This window comes from Chiloscyllium punctatum, chromosome 19 (assembly GCF_047496795.1).
Source record: "Chiloscyllium punctatum isolate Juve2018m chromosome 19, sChiPun1.3, whole genome shotgun sequence".
Taxonomy (NCBI): domain Eukaryota; kingdom Metazoa; phylum Chordata; class Chondrichthyes; order Orectolobiformes; family Hemiscylliidae; genus Chiloscyllium; species Chiloscyllium punctatum.
Genome location: NC_092757.1, coordinates 36952336 through 36977333, shown reverse-complemented (window position 1 = coordinate 36977333; position 24998 = coordinate 36952336).

The window sequence follows — 24998 nt, the reverse complement described above, 5'->3', positions numbered from 1 at the left end:
CAAAGACAAACTGGGGTCAATTTTCTCTCCCCTGGGTCAGTGACAGAGACACAGTGGGGTCAGTCTGCTCTCCCCTGGGTCAGTGACAGAGACACAGTGGGATTCAGTCTATCTCCGCTGGGTCAGTGTCAGAGACACAGCGGGGTCAGTCTGCTCTCCCCTGGGTCAGTGATAGAGACATAGTGGGGTCAGTCTGCTCTCCCCTGGGTCAGTGACAGAGACACGCGGGGGTGAGTATGCTCTCCCCTGGGTCAGTGACACAGACACAGTGGGGTCAGTCTGCTCTCACCTGGGTCAGTGACACAGACACAGTGGGGCCAATCTGCTCTCCACTGGGTCAGTGACAGAAACACAGTGGGGTCAATCTGCTCTCCCCTGGGTTAGTGACAAGACACAGTGGGGTCAGTCTGCTCTCCCCTGGGTCAGTGACAGAGACATAGTGGGGTCAGTCTGCTCTCCCCTGGGTCAGTGACCCAGTCACTGTAGGGTCAGTCTGCTCTCCCCTGGGTCACTGACCCAGACACAGTGGGGTCAGTCTGCTCTCCCCTGGGTCAGTGACAAGACACAGTGGGGTCAGTCTGCTCTCCCCTGGGTCAGTGACAGAGACACAGTGGCGTCAGTCTGCTCTCCCCTGGGTCAGTTTCAGACACACTGTGGGGTCAGTCTGCTCTCCCCTGTGTCAGTGACAGACACACAGTGGTGTCAGTCTGCTCTCCCCTGGGTCAGTGACAGAGAAACAGTGGGGTCAGTCTGCTCTCCCCTGGGTCAGTGACAGAGACACAGTGGGGTCAGTCTGCTCACCCCTGGGTCAGTGACAGAGACACAGTGGGGTCAGTCTGCTCTCTCCTGGGTCAGTGACAGACACACAGTGGGGTCAGTCTGCTCTCCCCTGGGTCAGTGACAGATACACAGTGGGGTCAGTCTGCTCTCCCTCTACATCCGTGACAGAGACATAGTGGGGTCAGTCTGCTCTCCCCTGGGTCAGTGACCCAGACACAGTGGGGTCAGTCTGCTCTCCCCTGGATCAGTGACCCAGACACAGTGGGGTCAGTCTGCTCTCCCCTTTGTCAGTGACAGAGACACAGTGGGGTCAGTCTGCTCTCCCCTGGGTTAGTGACAGACACACAGTGGGGTCAGTCTGCTCTCCCCTGGGTCAGTGACAGACACACAGTGGGGTCAGTCAGCTCTCCCCTCGGTCAGTGACAGACACACAGTGGGGTCAGTCTGCTCTCCCCAGGGTCAGTGACAGAGACACAGTGGGGTCAGTCTGCTCTCCCCTGGGTCAGTGACAGAGACACAGTGGGGTCAGTCTGCTCTCCCCTGGGTCAGTGACAGATACACAGTGGGGTCAGTCTGCTCTCCCCTGGGTCAGTGACAGATACACAGTGGGGTCAGTCTGCTCTCCCCTGGGTCAGTGACAGAGACACACTGGGGTCAGTCTGCTCTCCCCTGGGTCAGTGACAGATACACAGTGGGGTCAGTCTGCTCCCCGTACATCAGTGACAGAGACATTGTGGGGTCAGTCTGCTATCCCCTGGGTCAGTGACCCAGACACTGTAGGGTCAGTCTGCTCTCCCCTCGGTCACTGACCCAGACACAGTGGGGTCAGTCTGCTTTCCCCTGGGTCAGTGACAAGACACAGTGGGGTCAGTCTGCTCTCCCCTGGGTCAGTGACAGAGACACAGTGGCGTCAGTCTGCTCTCCCATGGGTCAGTGACAGAGACACAGTGGGGTCAGTCTGCTCTCCACCGGGTCAGAGACCCAGACATAGTGGGGTCAGTGTGCACTCCCCTTGGTCAGTGATAGAGACACAGTGGGGTCAGTCTGCTCTCCCCTGGGTCAGTGATAGAGACACAGTGGGGTCAGTCTGCTCTCCTCTGGGTCAGTGACCCAGACACAGTAGGGTCATTCTGCTCTCCCCTGGGTCAGTGACCCAGACACACAGTGGGGTCAGTCTGCTCTCCCCCGGGTCAGTGACAGAGACACAGTGGAGTCTTCTCTCCCCTGGGTCAGTGACAGATACACAGTGGGGTCAGTCTGCTCTCCCCTGGGTCAGTGACAGATACACAGTGGGGTCAGTTTGCTCTCCCCTGGGTCAGTGACAAAGACACAGTGGGGTCAGTCTGCTCTCCCCTGGGTCAGTGTCAGACACACAGTGGGGTCAGTCAGCTCTCCCCTGGGTCAGTTTCAGACACACAGTGGGGTCAGTCTGCTCTCCCCTGGGTCTGTGACAAGACACAGTGGGGTCAGTCTGCTCTCCCCTTTGTCAGTGACAGAGACACAGTGGGGTCAGTCTGCTCTCCCCTGGGTCAGTGACAGATACACAGTGGGGTCAGTCTGCTCCCCGTACATCAGTGACAGGGACATAGTGGGGTCAGTCTGCTCTCCCCTCGGTCAGTGACCCAGACACTGTAGGGTCAGTCTGCTCTCCCCTGGGTCAGTGACCCAGACACAGTGGCGTCAGTCTGCTCTCCCCTGGGTCAGTGACAGACACACAGTGGGGTCAGTCTGCTCTCCCCTGGGTCAGTGACAGATACACAGTGGGGTCAGTCTGCTCTCCCCTGGGTCAGTGACAGATACACAGTGGGGTCAGTCTGCTCTCCCCTGGGTCAGTGACAGATACACAGTGGGGTCAGTCTGCTCTCCCCTGGGTCAGTGACAGAGACACAGTGGGGTCAGTCTGCTCTCCCCTGGGTCAGTGTCAGACACACAGTGGGGTCAGTCAGCTCTCCCCTGGGTCAGTTTCAGACGCACAGTGGGGTCAGTCTGCTCTCCCCTGGGTCTGTGACAAGACACAGTGGTGTCAGTCTGCTCTCTCCTTTGTCAGTGACAGAGACACAGTGGGGTCAGTCTGCTCTCCCCTGGGTCAGTGACAGATACACAGTCGGGTCAGTCTGCTCCCCGTACATCAGTGACAGAGACATAGTGGGGTCAGTCTGCTCTCCCCTCGGTCAGTGACCCAGACACTGTAGGGTCAGTCTGCTCTCCCCTGGGTCAGTGACCCAGACACAGTGGGGTCAGTCTGCTCTCCCCTGGGTCAGTGACAGACACACAGTGGGGTCAGTCTGCTCTCCCCTGGGTCAGTGACAGATACACAGTGGGGTCAGTCTGCTCTCCCCTGGGTCAGTGACAGATACACAGTGGGGTCAGTCTGCTCTCCCCTGGGTCAGTGACAGAGACACAGTGGGGTCAGTCTGCTCTCCCGTGGATCAGTGACAGATACACAGTGGGGTCAGTCTGCTCTCCCCTGGGTCAGTGACCCAGACACAGTGCGGTCAGTCTGCTCTCCCCTGGGTCAGTGACAGACACACAGTGGGGTCAGTCTGCTCTCCCCTGGGTCAGTGACAGAGACACAGTGGGGTCTTCTCTCCCCTGGGTCAGTGACAGAGACACAGTGGGGTCAGTCTCCTCTCCCCTGGGTCAGTGACAGAGACACAGTGGGGTCAGTCTGCTCTCCTCTTGGTCAGTGATAGACAAACAGTGGGGTCAGTCTGGTCTCCCCTGGGTCAGTGACAGAGAAACAGTGGGGTCAGTCTGCTCTCCCCTGGGTCAGTGACAGAGACACAGTGGGGTCAGTCTGCTCTCCCCTGGGTCAGTGACCCAGACACAGTGGGGTCAGTCTGCTTTCCCCCCTGTCAGTGACCCAGACACAGTGGGGTCAGTCTGCTCTCCCCTGGGTCAGTGACAGAGACACAGTGGGGTCAGTCTGCTCTCCCCTGGGTTAGTGACAGACACACAGTGGGGTCATTCTGCTCTCCCCTGGGTCAGTGACATACACACACTGGGGTCAGTCTGCTCTCCCCTGGGTCAGTTTCAGACACACTGTGGGGTCAGTCTGCTCTCCCCTGGGTCAGTGACAGACACACTGTGGGGTCAGTCTGATCTACCCTGGGTCAGTGACAGACACACAGTGGTGTCAGTCTGCTCTCCCCAGGGTCAGTGACAGAGAAACAGTGGGGTCAGTCTGCTCTCCCCTGGGTCAGTGACAGACACACAGTGCGGTCAGTCTGCTCACCCCTGGGTCAGTGACAGAGACACAGCGGGGTCTGTCTGCTCTCCCTCTACATCCGTGACAGAGACATAGTGGGGTCAGTCTGCTCTCCCCTGGGTCAGTGACCCAGACACAGTGGGGTCAGTCTGCTCTCCCCTGGATCAGTGACCCAGACACAGTGGGGTCAGTCTGCTCTCCCCAGGGTCAGTGACAGAGACACAGTGGGGTCAGTCTGCTCTCCCCTGGGTTAGTGACAGACACACAGTGGGGTCAGTCTGCTCTCCCCTGGGTCAGTGACAGACACACAGTGGGGTCAGTCAGCTCTCCCCTGGGTCAGTGACAGAGATACAGTGGGGTCAGTCTGCTCTCCCCAGGGTCAGTGACAGACACACAGTGGGGTCAGTCTGCTCTCCCCTGGGTCAGTGACAGAGACACAGTTGGGTCAGTCTGCTCTCCCCTGGGTCAGTGACAGATACACAGTGGGGTCAGTCTGCTCTCCCCTGGGTCAGTGACAGATACACAGTGGGGTCAGTTTGCTCTCCCCTGGGTAAGTGACAAAGACACAGTGGGGTCAGTCTGCTCTCCCCTGGGTCAGTGTCAGACACACAGTGGGGTCAGTCAGCTCTCCCCTGGGTCAGTTTCAGACACACAGTGGGGTCAGTCTGCTCTCCCCTGGGTCTGTGACAAGACACAGTGGGGTCAGTCTGCTCTCCCCTTTGTCAGTGACAGAGACACAGTGGGGTCAGTCTGCTCTCCCCTGGGTCAGTGACAGATACACAGTGGGGTCAGTCTGCTCCCCGTACATCAGTGACAGGGACATAGTGGGGTCAGTCTGCTCTCCCTTCGGTCAGTGACCCAGACACTGTAGGGTCAGTCTGCTCTCCCCTGGGTCAGTGACCCAGACACAGTGGGGTCAGTCTGCTCTCCCCTGGGTCAGTGACAGACACACAGTGGGGTCAGTCTGCTCTCCCCTGGGTCAGTGACAGATACACAGTGGGGTCAGTCTGCTCTCCCCTGGGTCAGTGACAGATACACAGTGGGGTCAGTCTGCTCTCCCCTGGGTCAGTGACAGATACACAGTGGGGTCAGTCTGCTCTCCCCTGGGTCAGTGACCCAGACACAGTGGGGTCAGTCTGCTCTCCCCTGGGTCAGTGTCAGAAACACAGTGGGGTCAGTCAGCTCTCCCCTGGGTCAGTTTCAGACGCACAGTGGGGTCAGTCTGCTCTCCCCTGGGTCTGTGACAAGACACAGTGGGGTCAGTCTGCTCTCTCCTTTGTCAGTGACAGAGACACAGTGGGATCAGTCTGCTCTCCCCTGGGTCAGTGACAGATACACAGTGGGGTCAGTCTGCTCCCCGTACATCAGTGACAGAGAAACAGTGGGGTCAGTCTGCTCTCCCCTGGGTCAGTGACAGAGACACAGTGGGGTCAGTCTGCTCACCCCTGGGTCAGTGACAGAGACACAGTGGGGTCAGTCTGCTCTCTCCTGGGTCAGTGACAGACACACAGTGGGGTCAGTCTGCTCTCCCCTGGGTCAGTGACAGATACACAGTGGGGTCAGTCTGCTCTCCCTCTACATCCGTGACAGAGACATAGTGGGGTCAGTCTGCTCTCCCCTGGGTCAGTGACCCAGACACAGTGGGGTCAGTCTGCTCTCCCCTGGATCAGTGACCCAGACACAGTGGGGTCAGTCTGCTCTCCCCAGGGTCAGTGACAGAGACACAGTGGGGTCAGTCTGCTCTCCCCTGGGTTAGTGACAGACACACAGTGGGGTCAGTCTGCTCTCCCCTGGGTCAGTGACAGACACACAGTGGGGTCAGTCTGCTCTCCCCTGGGTCAGTGACAGATACACAGTGGGGTCAGTCTGCTCCCCGTACATCAGTGACAGGGACATAGTGGGGTCAGTCTGCTCTCCCCTCGGTCAGTGACCCAGACACTGTAGGGTCAGTCTGCTCTCCCCTGGGTCAGTGACCCAGACACAGTGGGGTCAGTCTGCTCTCCCCTGGGTCAGTGACAGACACACAGTGGGGTCAGTCTGCTCTCCCCTGGGTCAGTGACAGATACACAGTGGGGTCAGTCTGCTCTCCCCTGGGTCAGTGACAGATACACAGTGGGGTCAGTCTGCTCTCCCCTGGGTCAGTGACAGAGACACAGTGGGGTCAGTCTGCTCTCCCCTGGGTCAGTGTCAGACACACAGTGGGGTCAGTCAGCTCTCCCCTGTGTCAGTGACAGATACACAGTGGGGTCAGTCTGCTCTCCCCTGGGTCAGTGACAAAGACAAACTGGGGTCAATTTTCTCTCCCCTGGGTCAGTGACAGAGACACAGTGGGGTCAGTCTGCTCTCCCCTGGGTCAGTGACAGAGACACAGTGGGATTCAGTCTATCTCCGCTGGGTCAGTGTCAGAGACACAGCGGGGTCAGTCTGCTCTCCCCTGGGTCAGTGATAGAGACATAGTGGGGTCAGTCTGCTCTCCCCTGGGTCAGTGACAGAGACACGCGGGGGTGAGTATGCTCTCCCCTGGGTCAGTGACACAGACACAGTGGGGTCAGTCTGCTCTCACCTGGGTCAGTGACACAGACACAGTGGGGCCAATCTGCTCTCCACTGGGTCAGTGACAGAGACACAGTGGGGTCAATCTGCTCTCCCCTGGGTTAGTGACAAGACACAGTGGGGTCAGTCTGCTCTCCCCTGGGTCAGTGACAGAGACATAGTGGGGTCAGTCTGCTCTCCCCTGGGTCAGTGACCCAGTCACTGTAGGGTCAGTCTGCTCTCCCCTGGGTCACTGACCCAGACACAGTGGGGTCAGTCTGCTCTCCCCTGGGTCAGTGACAAGACACAGTGGGGTCAGTCTGCTCTCCCCTGGGTCAGTGACAGAGACACAGTGGCGTCAGTCTGCTCTCCCCTGGGTCAGTTTCAGACACACTGTGGGGTCAGTCTGCTCTCCCCTGTGTCAGTGACAGACACACAGTGGTGTCAGTCTGCTCTCCCCTGGGTCAGTGACAGAGAAACAGTGGGGTCAGTCTGCTCTCCCCTGGGTCAGTGACAGAGACACAGTGGGGTCAGTCTGCTCACCCCTGGGTCAGTGACAGAGACACAGTGGGGTCAGTCTGCTCTCTCCTGGGTCAGTGACAGACACACAGTGGGGTCAGTCTGCTCTCCCCTGGGTCAGTGACAGATACACAGTGGGGTCAGTCTGCTCTCCCTCTACATCCGTGACAGAGACATAGTGGGGTCAGTCTGCTCTCCCCTGGGTCAGTGACCCAGACACAGTGGGGTCAGTCTGCTCTCCCCTGGATCAGTGACCCAGACACAGTGGGGTCAGTCTGCTCTCCCCAGGGTCAGTGACAGAGACACAGTGGGGTCAGTCTGCTCTCCCCTGGGTTAGTGACAGACACACAGTGGGGTCAGTCTGCTCTCCCCTGGGTCAGTGACAGACACACAGTGGGGTCAGTCAGCTCTCCCCTGGGTCAGTGACAGACACACAGTGGGGTCAGTCTGCTCTCCCCAGGGTCAGTGACAGACACACAGTGGGGTCAGTCTGCTCTCCCCTGGGTCAGTGACAGAGACACAGTGGGGTCAGTCTGCTCTCCCCTGGGTCAGTGACAGATACACAGTGGGGTCAGTCTGCTCTCCCCTGGGTCAGTGACAGATACACAGTGGGGTCAGTCTGCTCTCCCCTGGGTCAGTGACAGAGACACACTGGGGTCAGTCTGCTCTCCCCTGGGTCAGTGACAGATACACAGTGGGGTCAGTCTGCTCCCCGTACATCAGTGACAGAGACATTGTGGGGTCAGTCTGCTATCCCCTGGGTCAGTGACCCAGACACTGTAGGGTCAGTCTGCTCTCCCCTCGGTCACTGACCCAGACACAGTGGGGTCAGTCTGCTTTCCCCTGGGTCAGTGACAAGACACAGTGGGGTCAGTCTGCTCTCCCCTGGGTCAGTGACAGAGACACAGTGGCGTCAGTCTGCTCTCCCATGGGTCAGTGACAGAGACACAGTGGGGTCAGTCTGCTCTCCACCGTGTCAGAGACCCAGACATAGTGGGGTCAGTGTGCACTCCCCTTGGTCAGTGATAGAGACACAGTGGGGTCAGTCTGCTCTCCCCTGGGTCAGTGATAGAGACACAGTGGGGTCAGTCTGCTCTCCTCTGGGTCAGTGACCCAGACACAGTAGGGTCATTCTGCTCTCCCCTGGGTCAGTGACCCAGACACACAGTGGGGTCAGTCTGCTCTCCCCCGGGTCAGTGACAGAGACACAGTGGAGTCTTCTCTCCCCTGGGTCAGTGACAGATACACAGTGGGGTCAGTCTGCTCTCCCCTGGGTCAGTGACAGATACACAGTGGGGTCAGTTTGCTCTCCCCTGGGTCAGTGACAAAGACACAGTGGGGTCAGTCTGCTCTCCCCTGGGTCAGTGTCAGACACACAGTGGGGTCAGTCAGCTCTCCCCTGGGTCAGTTTCAGACACACAGTGGGGTCAGTCTGCTCTCCCCTGGGTCTGTGACAAGACACAGTGGGGTCAGTCTGCTCTCCCCTTTGTCAGTGACAGAGACACAGTGGGGTCAGTCTGCTCTCCCCTGGGTCAGTGACAGATACACAGTGGGGTCAGTCTGCTCCCCGTACATCAGTGACAGGGACATAGTGGGGTCAGTCTGCTCTCCCCTCGGTCAGTGACCCAGACACTGTAGGGTCAGTCTGCTCTCCCCTGGGTCAGTGACCCAGACACAGTGGCGTCAGTCTGCTCTCCCCTGGGTCAGTGACAGACACACAGTGGGGTCAGTCTGCTCTCCCCTGGGTCAGTGACAGATACACAGTGGGGTCAGTCTGCTCTCCCCTGGGTCAGTGACAGATACACAGTGGGGTCAGTCTGCTCTCCCCTGGGTCAGTGACAGATACACAGTGGGGTCAGTCTGCTCTCCCCTGGGTCAGTGACAGAGACACAGTGGGGTCAGTCTGCTCTCCCCTGGGTCAGTGTCAGACACACAGTGGGGTCAGTCAGCTCTCCCCTGGGTCAGTTTCAGACGCACAGTGGGGTCAGTCTGCTCTCCCCTGGGTCTGTGACAAGACACAGTGGGGTCAGTCTGCTCTCTCCTTTGTCAGTGACAGAGACACAGTGGGGTCAGTCTGCTCTCCCCTGGGTCAGTGACAGATACACAGTGGGGTCAGTCTGCTCCCCGTACATCAGTGACAGAGACATAGTGGGGTCAGTCTGCTCTCCCCTCGGTCAGTGACCCAGACACTGTAGGGTCAGTCTGCTCTCCCCTGGGTCAGTGACCCAGACACAGTGGGGTCAGTCTGCTCTCCCCTGGGTCAGTGACAGACACACAGTGGGGTCAGTCTGCTCTCCCCTGGGTCAGTGACAGATACACAGTGGGGTCAGTCTGCTCTCCCCTGGGTCAGTGACAGATACACAGTGGGGTCAGTCTGCTCTCCCCTGGGTCAGTGACAGAGACACAGTGGGGTCAGTCTGCTCTCCCGTGGATCAGTGACAGATACACAGTGGGGTCAGTCTGCTCTCCCCTGGGTCAGTGACCCAGACACAGTGCGGTCAGTCTGCTCTCCCCTGGGTCAGTGACAGACACACAGTGGGGTCAGTCTGCTCTCCCCTGGGTCAGTGACAGAGACACAGTGGGGTCTTCTCTCCCCTGGGTCAGTGACAGAGACACAGTGGGGTCAGTCTCCTCTCCCCTGGGTCAGTGACAGAGACACAGTGGGGTCAGTCTGCTCTCCTCTTGGTCAGTGATAGACAAACAGTGGGGTCAGTCTGGTCTCCCCTGGGTCAGTGACAGAGAAACAGTGGGGTCAGTCTGCTCTCCCCTGGGTCAGTGACAGAGACACAGTGGGGTCAGTCTGCTCTCCCCTGGGTCAGTGACCCAGACACAGTGGGGTCAGTCTGCTTTCCCCCCTGTCAGTGACCCAGACACAGTGGGGTCAGTCTGCTCTCCCCTGGGTCAGTGACAGAGACACAGTGGGGTCAGTCTGCTCTCCCCTGGGTTAGTGACAGACACACAGTGGGGTCATTCTGCTCTCCCCTGGGTCAGTGACATACACACACTGGGGTCAGTCTGCTCTCCCCTGGGTCAGTTTCAGACACACTGTGGGGTCAGTCTGCTCTCCCCTGGGTCAGTGACAGACACACTGTGGGGTCAGTCTGATCTACCCTGGGTCAGTGACAGACACACAGTGGTGTCAGTCTGCTCTCCCCAGGGTCAGTGACAGAGAAACAGTGGGGTCAGTCTGCTCTCCCCTGGGTCAGTGACAGACACACAGTGGGGTCAGTCTGCTCACCCCTGGGTCAGTGACAGAGACACAGCGGGGTCTGTCTGCTCTCCCTCTACATCCGTGACAGAGACATAGTGGGGTCAGTCTGCTCTCCCCTGGGTCAGTGACCCAGACACAGTGGGGTCAGTCTGCTCTCCCCTGGATCAGTGACCCAGACACAGTGGGGTCAGTCTGCTCTCCCCAGGGTCAGTGACAGAGACACAGTGGGGTCAGTCTGCTCTCCCCTGGGTTAGTGACAGACACACAGTGGGGTCAGTCTGCTCTCCCCTGGGTCAGTGACAGACACACAGTGGGGTCAGTCAGCTCTCCCCTGGGTCAGTGACAGAGATACAGTGGGGTCAGTCTGCTCTCCCCAGGGTCAGTGACAGACACACAGTGGGGTCAGTCTGCTCTCCCCTGGGTCAGTGACAGAGACACAGTTGGGTCAGTCTGCTCTCCCCTGGGTCAGTGACAGATACACAGTGGGGTCAGTCTGCTCTCCCCTGGGTCAGTGACAGATACACAGTGGGGTCAGTTTGCTCTCCCCTGGGTAAGTGACAAAGACACAGTGGGGTCAGTCTGCTCTCCCCTGGGTCAGTGTCAGACACACAGTGGGGTCAGTCAGCTCTCCCCTGGGTCAGTTTCAGACACACAGTGGGGTCAGTCTGCTCTCCCCTGGGTCTGTGACAAGACACAGTGGGGTCAGTCTGCTCTCCCCTTTGTCAGTGACAGAGACACAGTGGGGTCAGTCTGCTCTCCCCTGGGTCAGTGACAGATACACAGTGGGGTCAGTCTGCTCCCCGTACATCAGTGACAGGGACATAGTGGGGTCAGTCTGCTCTCCCTTCGGTCAGTGACCCAGAAACTGTAGGGTCAGTCTGCTCTCCCCTGGGTCAGTGACCCAGACACAGTGGGGTCAGTCTGCTCTCCCCTGGGTCAGTGACAGACACACAGTGGGGTCAGTCTGCTCTCCCCTGGGTCAGTGACAGATACACAGTGGGGTCAGTCTGCTCTCCCCTGGGTCAGTGACAGATACACAGTGGGGTCAGTCTGCTCTCCCCTGGGTCAGTGACCCAGACACAGTGGGGTCAGTCTGCTCTCCCCTGGGTCAGTGTCAGAAACACAGTGGGGTCAGTCAGCTCTCCCCTGGGTCAGTTTCAGACGCACAGTGGGGTCAGTCTGCTCTCCCCTGGGTCTGTGACAAGACACAGTGGGGTCAGTCTGCTCTCTCCTTTGTCAGTGACAGAGACACAGTGGGGTCAGTCTGCTCTCCCCTGGGTCATTGACAGATACACAGTGGGGTCAGTCTGCTCCCCGTACATCAGTGACAGAGAAACAGTGGGGTCAGTCTGCTCTCCCCTGGGTCAGTGACAGAGACACAGTGGGGTCAGTCTGCTCACCCCTGGGTCAGTGACAGAGACACAGTGGGGTCAGTCTGCTCTCTCCTGGGTCAGTGACAGACACACAGTGGGGTCAGTCTGCTCTACCCTGGGTCAGTGACAGATACACAGTGGGGTCAGTCTGCTCTCCCTCTACATCCGTGACAGAGACATAGTGGGGTCAGTCTGCTCTCCCCTGGGTCAGTGACCCAGACACAGTGGGGTCAGTCTGCTCTCCCCTGGATCAGTGACCCAGACACAGTGGGGTCAGTCTGCTCTCCCCAGGGTCAGTGACAGAGACACAGTGGGGTCAGTCTGCTCTCCCCTGGGTTAGTGACAGACACACAGTGGGGTCAGTCTGCTCTCCCCTGGGTCAGTGACAGACACACAGTGGGGTCAGTCAGCTCTCCCCTGGGTCAGTGACAGACACACAGTGGGGTCAGTCTGCTCTCCCCAGGGTCAGTGACAGACACACAGTGGGGTCAGTCTGCTCTCCCCTGGGTCAGTGACAGAGACACAGTGGGGTCAGTCTGCTCTCCCCTGGGTCAGTGACAGATACACAGTGGGGTCAGTCTGCTCTCCCCTGGGTCAGTGACAGAGACACACTGGGGTCAGTCTGCTCTCCCCTGGGTCAGTGACAGATACACAGTGGGGTCAGTCTGCTCCCCGTACATCAGTGACAGAGACATTGTGGGGTCAGTCTGCTATCCCCTGGGTCAGTGACCCAGACACTGTAGGGTCAGTCTGCTCTCCCCTCGGTCACTGACCCAGACACAGTGGGGTCAGTCTGCTTTCCCCTGGGTCAGTGACAAGACACAGTGGGGTCAGTCTGCTCTCCCCTGGGTCAGTGACAGAGACACAGTGGCGTCAGTCTGCTCTCCCATGGGTCAGTGACAGAGACACAGTGGGGTCAGTCTGCTCTCCACCGGGTCAGAGACCCAGACATAGTGGGGTCAGTGTGCACTCCCCTTGGTCAGTGATAGAGACACAGTGGGGTCAGTCTGCTCTCCCCTGGGTCAGTGATAGAGACACAGTGGGGTCAGTCTGCTCTCCTCTGGGTCAGTGACCCAGACACAGTAGGGTCATTCTGCTCTCCCCTGGGTCAGTGACCCAGACACACAGTGGGGTCAGTCTGCTCTCCCCCGGGTCAGTGACAGAGACACAGTGGAGTCTTCTCTCCCCTGGGTCAGTGACAGAGACACAGTGGGGTCAGTCTGCTCTCCCGTGGGTCAGTGACAGATACACAGTGGGGTCAGTCTGCTCTCCCCTGGGTCAGTGACCCAGACACAGTGCGGTCAGTCTGCTCTCCCCTGGGTTAGTGACAGACACACAGTGGGGTCAATCTGCTCTCCCCTGGGTCAGTGACAGAGACACAGTGGGGTCTTCTCTCCCCTGGGTCAGTGACAGAGACACAGTGGGGTCAGTCTGCTCTCCCCTGGGTCAGTGACAGAGACACAGTGGGGTCAGTCTGCTCTCCTCTTGGTCAGTGACAGACAAACAGTGGGGTCAGTCTGGTCTCCCCTGGGTCAGTGACAGAGAAACAGTGGGGTCAGTCGGCTCTCCCCTGGGTCAGTGACAGATACACAGTGGGGTCAGTCTGCTCTCCCCTGTGTCAGTGACAGAGACACAGTGGGGTCAGTCTGCTCTCCCCTGGGTCAGTGACCCAGACACAGTGGGGTCAGTCTGCTCTCCCCTGGGTCAGTGACCCAGACACAGTGGGGTCAGTCTGCTCTCCCCTGGGTCAGTGACAGAGACACAGTGGGGTCAGTCTGCTCTCCCCTGGGTTAGTGACAGACACACAGTGGGGTCATTCTGCTCTCCCCTGGGTCAGTGACATACACACACTGGGGTCAGTCTGCTCTCCCCTGGGTCAGTTTCAGACACACTGTGGGGTCAGTCTGCTCTCCCCTGGGTCAGTGACAGACACACTGTGGGGTCAGTCTGCTCTACCCTGGGTCAGTGACAGACACACAGTGGTGTCAGTCTGCTCTCCCCAGGGTCAGTGACAGAGAAACAGTGGGGTCAGTCTGCTCTCCCCTGGGTCAGTGACAGACACACAGTGGGGTCAGTCTGCTCACCCCTGGGTCAGTGACAGAGACACAGCGGGGTCTGTCTGCTCTCCCTCTACATCCGTGACAGAGACATAGTGGGGTCAGTCTGCTCTCCCCTGGGTCAGTGACCCAGACACAGTGGGGTCAGTCTGCTCTCCCCTGGATCAGTGACCCAGACACAGTGGGGTCAGTCTGCTCTCCCCAGGGTCAGTGACAGAGACACAGTGGGGTCAGTCTGCTCTCCCCTGGGTTAGTGACAGACACACAGTGGGGTCAGTCTGCTCTCCCCTGGGTCAGTGACAGACACACAGTGGGGTCAGTCAGCTCTCCCCTGGGTCAGTGACAGAGATACAGTGGGGTCAGTCTGCTCTCCCCAGGGTCAGTGACAGACACACAGTGGGGTCAGTTTGCTCTCCCCTGGGTCAGTGACAAAGACACAGTGGGGTCAGTCTGCTCTCCCCTGGGTCAGTGACAGACACACAGTGGGGTCAGTCAGCTCTCCCCTGGGTCAGTTTCAGACACACAGTGGGGTCAGTCTGCTCTCCCCTGGGTCTGTGACAAGACACAGTGGGGTCAGTCTGCTCTCCCCTTTGTCAGTGACAGAGACACAGTGGGGTCAGTCTGCTCTCCCCTGGGTCAGTGACAGATACACAGTGGGGTCAGTCTGCTCCCCGTACATCAGTGACAGGGACATAGTGGGGTCAGTCTGCTCTCCCCTCGGTCAGTGACCCAGACACTGTAGGTACAGTCTGCTCTCCCCTGGGTCAGTGACCCAGACACAGTGGCGTCAGTCTGCTCTCCCCTGGGTCAGTGACAGACACACAGTGGGGTCAGTCTGCTCTCCCCTGGGTCAGTGACAGATACACAGTGGGGTCAGTCTGCTCTCCCCTGGGTCAGTGACAGATACACAGTGGGGTCAGTCTGCTCTCCCCTGGGTCAGTGACAGATACACAGTGGGGTCAGTCTGCTCTCCCCTGGGTCAGTGACAGAGACACAGTGGGGTCAGTCTGCTCTCCCCTGGGTCAGTGTCAGACACACAGTGGGGTCAGTCAGCTCTCCCCTGGGTCAGTTTCAGACGCACAGTGGGGTCAGTCTGCTCTCCCCTGGGTCTGTGACAAGACACAGTGGGGTCAGTCTGCTCTCTCCTTTGTCAGTGACAGAGACACAGTGGGGTCAGTCTGCTCTCCCCTGGGTCAGTGACAGATACACAGTGGGGTCAGTCTGCTCCCCGTACATCAGTGACAGAGACATAGTGGGGTCAGTCTGCTCTCCCCTCGGTCAGTGACCCAGACACTGTAGGGTCAGTCTGCTCTCCCCTGGGTCAGTGACCCAGACACAGTGGGGTCAGTCTGCTCTCCCCTGGGTCAGTGACAGACACACAGTGGGGTCAGTCTGCTCTCCCCTGGGTCAGTGACAGATACACAGTGGGGTCAGTCTGCTCTCCCCTGGGTCAGTGACAGATACACAGTGGGGTCAGTCTGCTCTCCCCTGGGTCAGTGACAGAGACACAGTGGGGTCAGTCTGCTCTCCCGTGGATCAGTGACAGATACACAGTGGGGTCAGTCTGCTCTCCCCTGGGTCAGTGACCCAGACACAGTGCGGTCAGTCTGCTCTCCCCTGGGTCAGTGACAGACACACAGTGGGGTCAGTCTGCTCTCCCCTGGGTCAGTGACAGAGACACAGTGGGGTCTTCTCTCCCCTGGGTCAGTGACAGAGACACAGTGGGGTCAGTCTCCTCTCCCCTGGGTCAGTGACAGAGACACAGTGGGGTCAGTCTGCTCTCCTCTTGGTCAGTGACAGACAAACAGTGGGGTCAGTCTGGTCTCCCCTGGGTCAGTGACAGAGAAACAGTGGGGTCAGTCTGCTCTCCCCTGGGTCAGTGACAGAGACACAGTGGGGTCAGTCTGCTCTCCCCTGGGTCAGTGACCCAGACACAGTGGGGTCAGTCTGCTTTCCCCCCTGTCAGTGACCCAGACACAGTGGGGTCAGTCTGCTCTCCCCTGGGTCAGTGACAGAGACACAGTGGGGTCAGTCTGCTCTCCCCTGGGTTAGTGACAGACACACAGTGGGGTCATTCTGCTCTCCCCTGGGTCAGTGACATACACACACTGGGGTCAGTCTGCTCTCCCCTGGGTCAGTTTCAGACACACTGTGGGGTCAGTCTGCTCTCCCCTGGGTCAGTGACAGACACACTGTGGGGTCAGTCTGATCTACCCTGGGTCAGTGACAGACACACAGTGGTGTCAGTCTGCTCTCCCCAGGGTCAGTGACAGAGAAACAGTGGGGTCAGTCTGCTCTCCCCTGGGTCAGTGACAGACACACAGTGGGGTCAGTCTGCTCACCCCTGGGTCAGTGACAGAGACACAGCGGGGTCTGTCTGCTCTCCCTCTACATCCGTGACAGAGACATAGTGGGGTCAGTCTGCTCTCCCCTGGGTCAGTGACCCAGACACAGTGGGGTCAGTCTGCTCTCCCCTGGATCAGTGACCCAGACACAGTGGGGTCAGTCTGCTCTCCCCAGGGTCAGTGACAGAGACACAGTGGGGTCAGTCTGCTCTCCCCTGGGTTAGTGACAGACACACAGTGGGGTCAGTCTGCTCTCCCCTGGGTCAGTGACAGACACACAGTGGGGTCAGTCAGCTCTCCCCTGGGTCAGTGACAGAGATACAGTGGGGTCAGTCTGCTCTCCCCAGGGTCAGTGACAGACACACAGTGGGGTCAGTCTGCTCTCCCCTGGGTCAGTGACAGAGACACAGTTGGGTCAGTCTGCTCTCCCCTGGGTCAGTGACAGATACACAGTGGGGTCAGTCTGCTCTCCCCTGGGTCAGTGACAGATACACAGTGGGGTCAGTTTGCTCTCCCCTGGGTAAGTGACAAAGACACAGTGGGGTCAGTCTGCTCTCCCCTGGGTCAGTGTCAGACACACAGTGGGGTCAGTCAGCTCTCCCCTGGGTCAGTTTCAGACACACAGTGGGGTCAGTCTGCTCTCCCCTGGGTCTGTGACAAGACACAGTGGGGTCAGTCTGCTCTCCCCTTTGTCAGTGACAGAGACACAGTGGGGTCAGTCTGCTCTCCCCTGGGTCAGTGACAGATACACAGTGGGGTCAGTCTGCTCCCCGTACATCAGTGACAGGGACATAGTGGGGTCAGTCTGCTCTCCCTTCGGTCAGTGACCAAGACACTGTAGGGTCAGTCTGCTCTCCCCTGGGTCAGTGACCCAGACACAGTGGGGTCAGTCTGCTCTCCCCTGGGTCAGTGACAGACACACAGTGGGGTCAGTCTGCTCTCCCCTGGGTCAGTGACAGATACACAGTGGGGTCAGTCTGCTCTCCCCTGGGTCAGTGACAGATACACAGTGGGGTCAGTCTGCTCTCCCCTGGGTCAGTGACAGATACACAGTGGGGTCAGTCTGCTCTCCCCTGGGTCAGTGACCCAGACACAGTGGGGTCAGTCTGCTCTCCCCTGGGTCAGTGTCAGAAACACAGTGGGGTCAGTCAGCTCTCCCCTGGGTCAGTTTCAGACGCACAGTGGGGTCAGTCTGCTCTCCCCTGGGTCTGTGACAAGACACAGTGGGGTCAGTCTGCTCTCTCCTTTGTCAGTGACAGAGACACAGTGGGGTCAGTCTGCTCTCCCCTGGGTCAGTGACAGATACACAGTGGGGTCAGTCTGCTCCCCGTACATCAGTGACAGAGACATAGTGGGGTCAGTCTGCTCTCCCCTCGGTCAGTGACCCAGACACTGTAGGGTCAGTCTGCTCTCCCCTGGGTCAGTGACCCAGACACAGTGGGGTCAGTCTGCTCTCCCCTGGGTCAGTGACAGACACACAGTGGGGTCAGTCTGCTCTCCCCTGGGTCAGTGACAGATACACAGTGGGGTCAGTCTGCTCTCCCCTGGGTCAGTGACAGATACACAGTGGGGTCAGTCTGCTCTCCCCTGGGTCAGTGACAGAGACACAGTGGGGTCAGTCTGCTCTCCCCTGGGTCAGTGTCAGACACACAGTGGGGTCAGTCAGCTCTCCCCTGGGTCAGTTTCAGACACACAGTGGGGTCAGTCTGCTCTCCCCTGGGTCTGTGACAAGACACAGTGGGGTCAGTCTGCTCTCCCCTTTGTCAGTGACAGAGACACAGTGGGGTCAGTCTGCTCTCCCCTGGGTCAGTGACAGATACACAGTGGGGTCAGTCTGCTCCCCGTAAATCAGTGACAGAGACATAGTGGGGTCAGTCTGTTCTCCCCTCAGTCAGTGACCCAGACACTGTAGGGTCAGTCTGCTCTCCCCTGGGTCAGTGACCCAGACACAGTGGGGTCAGTCTGCTCTCCCCTGGGTCAGTGACAGACACACAGTGGGGTCAGTCTGCTCTCCCCTGGGTCAGTGACAGATACACAGTGGGGTCAGTCTGCTCTCCCCTGGGTCAGTGACAGATACACAGTGGGGTCAGTCTGCTCTCCCCTGGGTCAGTGACAGATACACTGTGGGGTCAGTCTGCTCTACCCTGGGTCAGTGACAGACACACAGTGGTGTCAGTCTGCTCTCCCCAGGGTCAGTGACAGAGAAACAGTGGGGTCAGTCTGCTCTCCCTCTACATCCGTGACAGAGACATAGTGGGGTCAGTCTGCTCTCCCCTGGGTCAGTGACCCAGACACAGTGGGGTCAGTCTGCTCTCCCCTGGATCAGTGACCCAGACACAGTGGGGTCAGTCTGCTCTCCCCTGGATCAGTGACCCAGACACAGTGGGGTCAGTCTGCTCTCCCCAGGGTCAGTGACAGAGACACAGTGGGGTCAGTCTGCTCTCCCCTGTGTTAGTGACAGACAAACAGTGGGGTCAGTCTGCTCTCCCCTGGGTCAGTGACAGACACACAGTGGGGTCAGTCAGCTCTCCCCTGGGTCAGTGACAGACACACTCTGGGGTCAGTTTGCTCTCCCCTGGGTCAGTGACAGAGACACAGTGGGGTCAGTCTGCTCTCCCCTGGGTCAGTGACAGATACACAGTGGGGTCAGTTTGCTCTCCCCTGGGTCAGTGACAAAGACACAGTGGGGTCAGTCAGCTCTCCCCTGGGTCAGTTTCAGACACACAGTGGGGTCAGTCTGCTCTCCCCTGGGTCTGTGACAAGACACAGTGGGGTCAGTCTGCTCTCCCCTTTGTCAGTGACAGAGACACAGTGGGGTCAGTCTGCTCTCCCCTGAGTCAGTGACAGATACACAGTGGGGTCAGTCTGCTCCCCGTACATCAGTGACAGAGACATAGTGGGGTCAGTCTGCTCTCCCCTCGGTCAGTGACCCAGACACTGTAGGGTCAGTCTGCTCTCCCCTGGGTCAGTGACCCAGACACAGTGGGGTCAGTCTGCTCTCCCCTGGGTCAGTGACAGATACACAGTGGGGTCAGTCTGCTCTCCCCTGGGTCAGTGACAGATACACAGTGGGGTCAGTCTGCTCCCCGTACATCAGTGACAGAGACATAGTGGCGTCAGTCTGCTCTCCCCTCGGTCAGTGACCCAGACACTGTAGGGTCAGTCTGCTCTCCCCTGGGTCAGTGACAAAGACACAGTGGGGTCAGTCTGCTCTCCCCTGGGTCAGTGACAGATACACAGTGGGGTCAGTCTGCTCTCCCCTGGGTCAGTGACAGAGACACAGTGGGGTCAGTCTGCTCTCCCGTGGGTCAGTGACAGATACACAGTGGGGTCAGTCTGCTCTCCCCTGGGTCAGTGACAGATACACAGTGGGGTCAGTCTGCTCTCCCCTGGGTCAGTGACAGACACACAGTGGGGTCAGTCTGCTCTGCCCTGGGTCAGTGACAGAGACACAGTGGGGTCTTCTCTCCCCTGGGTCAGTGACAGAGACACAGTGGGGTCAGTCTCCTCTCCCCTGGGTCAGTGACAGAGACACAGTGGGGTCAGTCTGCTCTCCTCTTGGTCAGTGACAGACAAACAGTGGGGACAGTCTGGTCTCCCCTGGGTCAGTGACAGAGAAACAGTGGGGTCAGTCGGCTCTCCCCTGGGTCAGTGACAGATACACAGTGGGGTCAGTCTGCTCTCCCCTGGGTCAGTGACAGAGACACAGTGGGGTCAGTCTGCTCTCCCCTGGGTCAGTGACCCAGACACAGTGGGGTCAGTCTGCTCTCCCCTGGGTCAGTGACCCAGACACAGTGGGGTCAGTCTGCTCTCCCCTGGGTCAGTGACATACACACACTGGGGTCAGTCTGCTCTCCCCTGGGTTAGTGACAGACACACTGTGGGGTCAGTCTGCTCTCCCCTGGGTCAGTGACAGACACACTGTGGGGTCAGTCTGCTCTACGCTGGGTCAGTGACAGACACACAGTGGTGTCAGTCTGCTCTCCCCAGGGTCAGTGACAGAGAAACAGTGGGGTCAGTCTGCTCTCCCCTGGGTCAGTGACAGACACACAGTGGGGTCAGTCTGCTCACACCTGGGACAGTGACAGAGACACAGCGGGGTCTGTCTGCTCTCCCTCTACATCCGTGACAGAGACATAGTGGGGTCAGTCTGCTCTCCCCTGGGTCAGTGACCCAGACACAGTGGGGTCAGTCTGCTCTCCCCTGGATCAGTGACCCAGACACAGTGGGGTCAGTCTGCTCTCCCCAGGGTCAGTGACAGAGACACAGTGGGGTCAGTCTGCTCTCCCCTGGGTTAGTGACAGACACACAGTGGGGTCAGTCTGCTCTCCCCTGGGTCAGTGACAGACACACAGTGGGGTCAGTCAGCTCTCCCCTGGGTCAGTGACAGAGACACAGTGGGGTCAGTCTGCTCTCCCCAGGGTCAGTGACAGACACACAGTGGGGTCAGTCTGCTCTCCCCTGGGTCAGTGACAGAGACACAGTGGGGTCAGTCTGCTCTCCCCTGGGTCAGTGACAGATACACAGTGGGGTCAGTCTGCTCTACCCTGGGTCAGTGACAGACACACAGTGGTGTCAGTCTGCTCTCCCCAGGGTCAGTGACAGAGAAACAGTGGGGTCAGTCTGCTCTCCCCTGGGTCAGTGACAGACACACAGTGGGGTCAGTCTGCTCACCCCTGGGTCAGTGACAGAGACACAGCGGGGTCAGTCTGCTCTCCCTCTACATCCGTGACAGAGACATAGTGGGGTCAGTCTGCTCTCCCCTGGGTCAGTGACCCAGACACAGTGGGGTCAGTCTGCTCTCCCCTGGATCAGTGACCGAGACACAGTGGGGTCAGTCTGCTCTCCCCAGGGTCAGTGACAGAGACACAGTGGGGTCAGTCTGCTCTCCCCTGTGTTAGTGACAGACAAACAGTGGGGTCAGTCTGCTCTCCCCTGGGTCAGTGACAGACACACAGTGGGGTCAGTCAGCTCTCCCCTGGGTCAGTGACAGACACACTCTGGGGTCAGTTTGCTCTCCCCTGGGTCAGTGACAGAGACACAGTGGGGTCAGTCTGCTCTCCCCTGGGTCAGTGACAGATACACAGTGGGGTCAGTCTGCTCTCCCCTGGGTCAGTGACAGATACACAGAGGGGTCAGTTTGCTCTCCCCTGGGTCAGTGACAAAGACACAGTGGGGTCAGTCTGCTCTCCCCTTGGTCAGTGTCAGACACACAGTGGGGTCAGTCAGCTCTCCCCTGGGTCAGTTTCAGACACACAGTGGGGTCAGTCTGCTCTCCCCTGGGTCTGTGACAAGACACAGTGGGGTCAGTCTGCTCTCCCCTGGGTTAGTGACAGACACACAGTGGGGTCAGTCTGCTCTCCCCTGGGTCAGTGACAGACACACAGTGGGGTCAGTCAGCTCTCCCCTGGGTCAGTGACAGAGACACAGTGGGGTCAGTCTGCTCTCCCCAGGGTCAGTGACAGACACACAGTGGGGTCAGTCTGCTCTCCCCTGGGTCAGTGACAGAGACACAGTGGGGTCAGTCTGCTCTCCCCTGGGTCAGTGACAGATACACAGTGGGGTCAGTCTGCTCTCCCCTGGGTCAGTGACAGATACACAGTGGGGTCAGTTTGCTCTCCCCTGGGTCAGTGACAAAGACACAGTGGGGTCAGTCTGCTCTCCCCTGGGTCAGTGTCAGACACACAGTGGGGTCAGTCACCTCTCCCCTGGGTCAGTTTCAGACACACAGTGGGGTCAGTCTGCTCTCCCCTGGGTCTGTGACAAGACACAGTGGGGTCAGTCTGCTCTCCCCTTTGTCAGTGACAGAGACACAGTGGGGTCAGTCTGCTCTCCCCTGGGTCAGTGACAGATACACAGTGGGGTCAGTCTGCTCCCCGTACATCAGTGACAGGGACATAGTGGGGTCAGTCTGCTCTCCCCTCGGTCAGTGACCCAGACACTGTAGGGTCAGTCTGCTCTCCCCTAGGTCAGTGACCCAGACACAGTGGGGTCAGTCTGCTCTCCCCTGGGTCAGTGACAGACACACAGTGGGGTCAGTCTGCTCTCCCCTGGGTCAGTGACAGATACACAGTGGGGTCAGTCTGCTCTCCCCTGGGTCAGTGACAGATACACAGTGGGGTCAGTCTGCTCTCCCCTGGGTCAGTGACAGATACACACTGGGGTCAGTCTGCTCTCCCCTGGGTCAGTGACAGAGACACAGTGGGGTCAGTCTGCTCTCCCCTGGGTCAGTGTCAGACACACAGTGGGGTCAGTCAGCTCTCCCCTGGGTCAGTTTCAGACGCACAGTGGGGTCAGTCTGCTCTCCCCTGGGTCTGTGACAAGAAACAGTGGGGTCAGTCTGCTCTCCCTTGGATCAGTGACCCAGACACAGTGGGGTCAGTCTGCTCTCCCCAGGGTCAGTGACAGAGACACAGTGGGGTCAGTCTGCTCTCCCCTGGGTCAGTGACAGAAACACAGTGGGGTCAGTCTGCTCCCCGTACATCAGTGACAGAGACATAGTGGGGTCAGTCTGCTCTCCCCTCGGTCAGTGACCCAGACACTGTAGGGTCAGTCTGCTCTCCCCTGGGTCAGTGACCCAGACACAGTGGGGTCAGTCTGCTCTCCCCTGGGTCAGTGACAGACACACAGTGGGGTCAGTCTGCTCTCCCCTGGGTCAGTGACAGATACACAGTGGGGTCAGTCTGCTCTCCCCTGGGTCAGTGACAGAGACACACTGGGGTCAGTCTGCTCTCCCCTGGGTCAGTGTCAGACACACAGTGGGGTCAGTCAGCTCTCCCCTGGGTCAGTTTCAGACACACAGTGGGGTCAGTCTGCTCTCCCCTGGGTCTGTGACAAGACACAGTGGGGTCAGTCTGCTCTCCCCTTTGTCAGTGACAGAGACACAGTGGGGTCAGTCTGCTCTCCCCTGGGTCAGTGACAGATACACAGTGGGGTCAGTCTGCTCCCCGTAAATCAGTGACAGAGACATAGTGGGGTCAGTCTGCTCTCCCCTCAGTCAGTGACCCAGACACTGTAGGGTCAGTCTGCTCTCCCCTGGGTCAGTGACCCAGACACAGTGGGGTCAGTCTGCTCTCCCCTGGGTCAGTGACAGACACACAGTGGGGTCAGTCTGCTCTCCCCTGGGTCAGTGACAGATACACAGTGGGGTCAGTCTGCTCTCCCCTGGGTCAGTGACAGATACACAGTGGGGTCAGTCTGCTCTCCCCTGGGTCAGTGACAGATACACTGTGGGGTCAGTCTGCTCTACCCTGGGTCAGTGACAGACACACAGTGGTGTCAGTCTGCTCTCCCCAGGGTCAGTGACAGAGAAACAGTGGGGTCAGTCTGCTCTCCCCTGGGTCAGTGACAGAGACACAGTGGGGTCAGTCTGCTCACCCCTGGGTCAGTGACAGAGACACAGCGGGGTCAGTCTGCTCTCCCTCTACATCCGTGACAGAGACATAGTGGGGTCAGTCTGCTCTCCCCTGGGTCAGTGACCCAGACACAGTGGGGTCAGTCTGCTCTCCCCTGGATCTGTGACCCAGACACAGTGGGGTCAGTCTGCTCTCCCCAGGGTCAGTGACAGAGACACAGTGGGGTCAGTCTGCTCTCCCCTGTGTTAGTGACAGACACACAGTGGGGTCAGTCTGCTCTCCCCTGGGTCAGTGACAGACACACAGTGGGGTCAGTCAGCTCTCCCCTGGGTCAGTGACAGACACACTCTGGGGTCAGTTTGCTCTCCCCTGGGTCAGTGACAGAGACACAGTGGGGTCAGTCTGCTCTCCGCTTGGTCAGTGACAGATACACAGTGGGGTCAGTCTGCTCTCCCCTGGGTCAGTGACAGATACACAGTGGGGTCAGTTTGCTCTCCCCTGGGTTAGTGACAAAGACACAGTGGGGTCAGTCTGCTCTCCCCTTGCTCAGTGTCAGACACACAGTGGGGTCAGTCAGCTCTCCCCTGGGTCAGTTTCAGACACACAGTGGGGTCAGTCTGCTCTCCCCTGGGTCTGTGACAAGACACAGTGGGGTCAGTCTGCTCTCCCCTTTGTCAGTGACAGAGACACAGTGGGGTCAGTCTGCTCTCCCCTGAGTCAGTGACAGATACACAGTGGGGTCAGTCTGCTCCCCGTACATCAGTGACAGAGACATAGTGGGGTCAGTCTGCTCTCCCCTCGGTCAGTGACCCAGACACTGTAGGGTCAGTCTGCTCTCCCCTGGGTCAGTGACCCAGACACAGTGGGGTCAGTCTGCTCTCCCCTGGGTCAGTGACAGAGACACAGTGGGGTCAGTCAGCTCTCCCCTGGGTCAGTGACCCAGACACAGTGGGGTCAGTCTGCTCTCCCCTGGGTCAGTGACCCAGACACAGTGGGGTCAGTCTGCTCTCCCCTGGGTCAGTGACATACACACACTGGGGTCAGTCTGCTCTCCCCTGGGTTAGTGACAGACACACTGTGGGGTCAGTCTGCTCTCCCCTGGGTCAGTGACAGACACACTGTGGGGTCAGTCTGCTCTACCCTGGGTCAGTGACAGACAAACAGTGGTGTCAGTCTGCTCTCCCCAGGGTCAGTGACAGAGAAACAGTGGGGTCAGTCTGCTCTCCCCTGGGTCAGTGACAGACACACAGTGGGGTCAGTCTGCTCACACCTGGGTCAGTGACAGAGACACAGCGGGGTCTGTCTGCTCTCCCTCTACATCCGTGACAGAGACATAGTGGGGTCAGTCTGCTCTCCCCTGGGTCAGTGACCCAGACACAGTGGGGTCAGTCTGCTCTCCCCTGGATCAGTGACCCAGACACAGTGGGGTCAGTCTGCTCTCCCCAGGGTCAGTGACAGAGACACAGTGGGGTCAGTCTGCTCTCCCCTGGGTTAGTGACAGACACACAGTGGGGTCAGTCTGCTCTCCCCTGGGTCAGTGACAGACACACAGTGGGGTCAGTCAGCTCTCCCCTGGGTCAGTGACAGAGACACAGTGGGGTCAGTCTGCTCTCCCCAG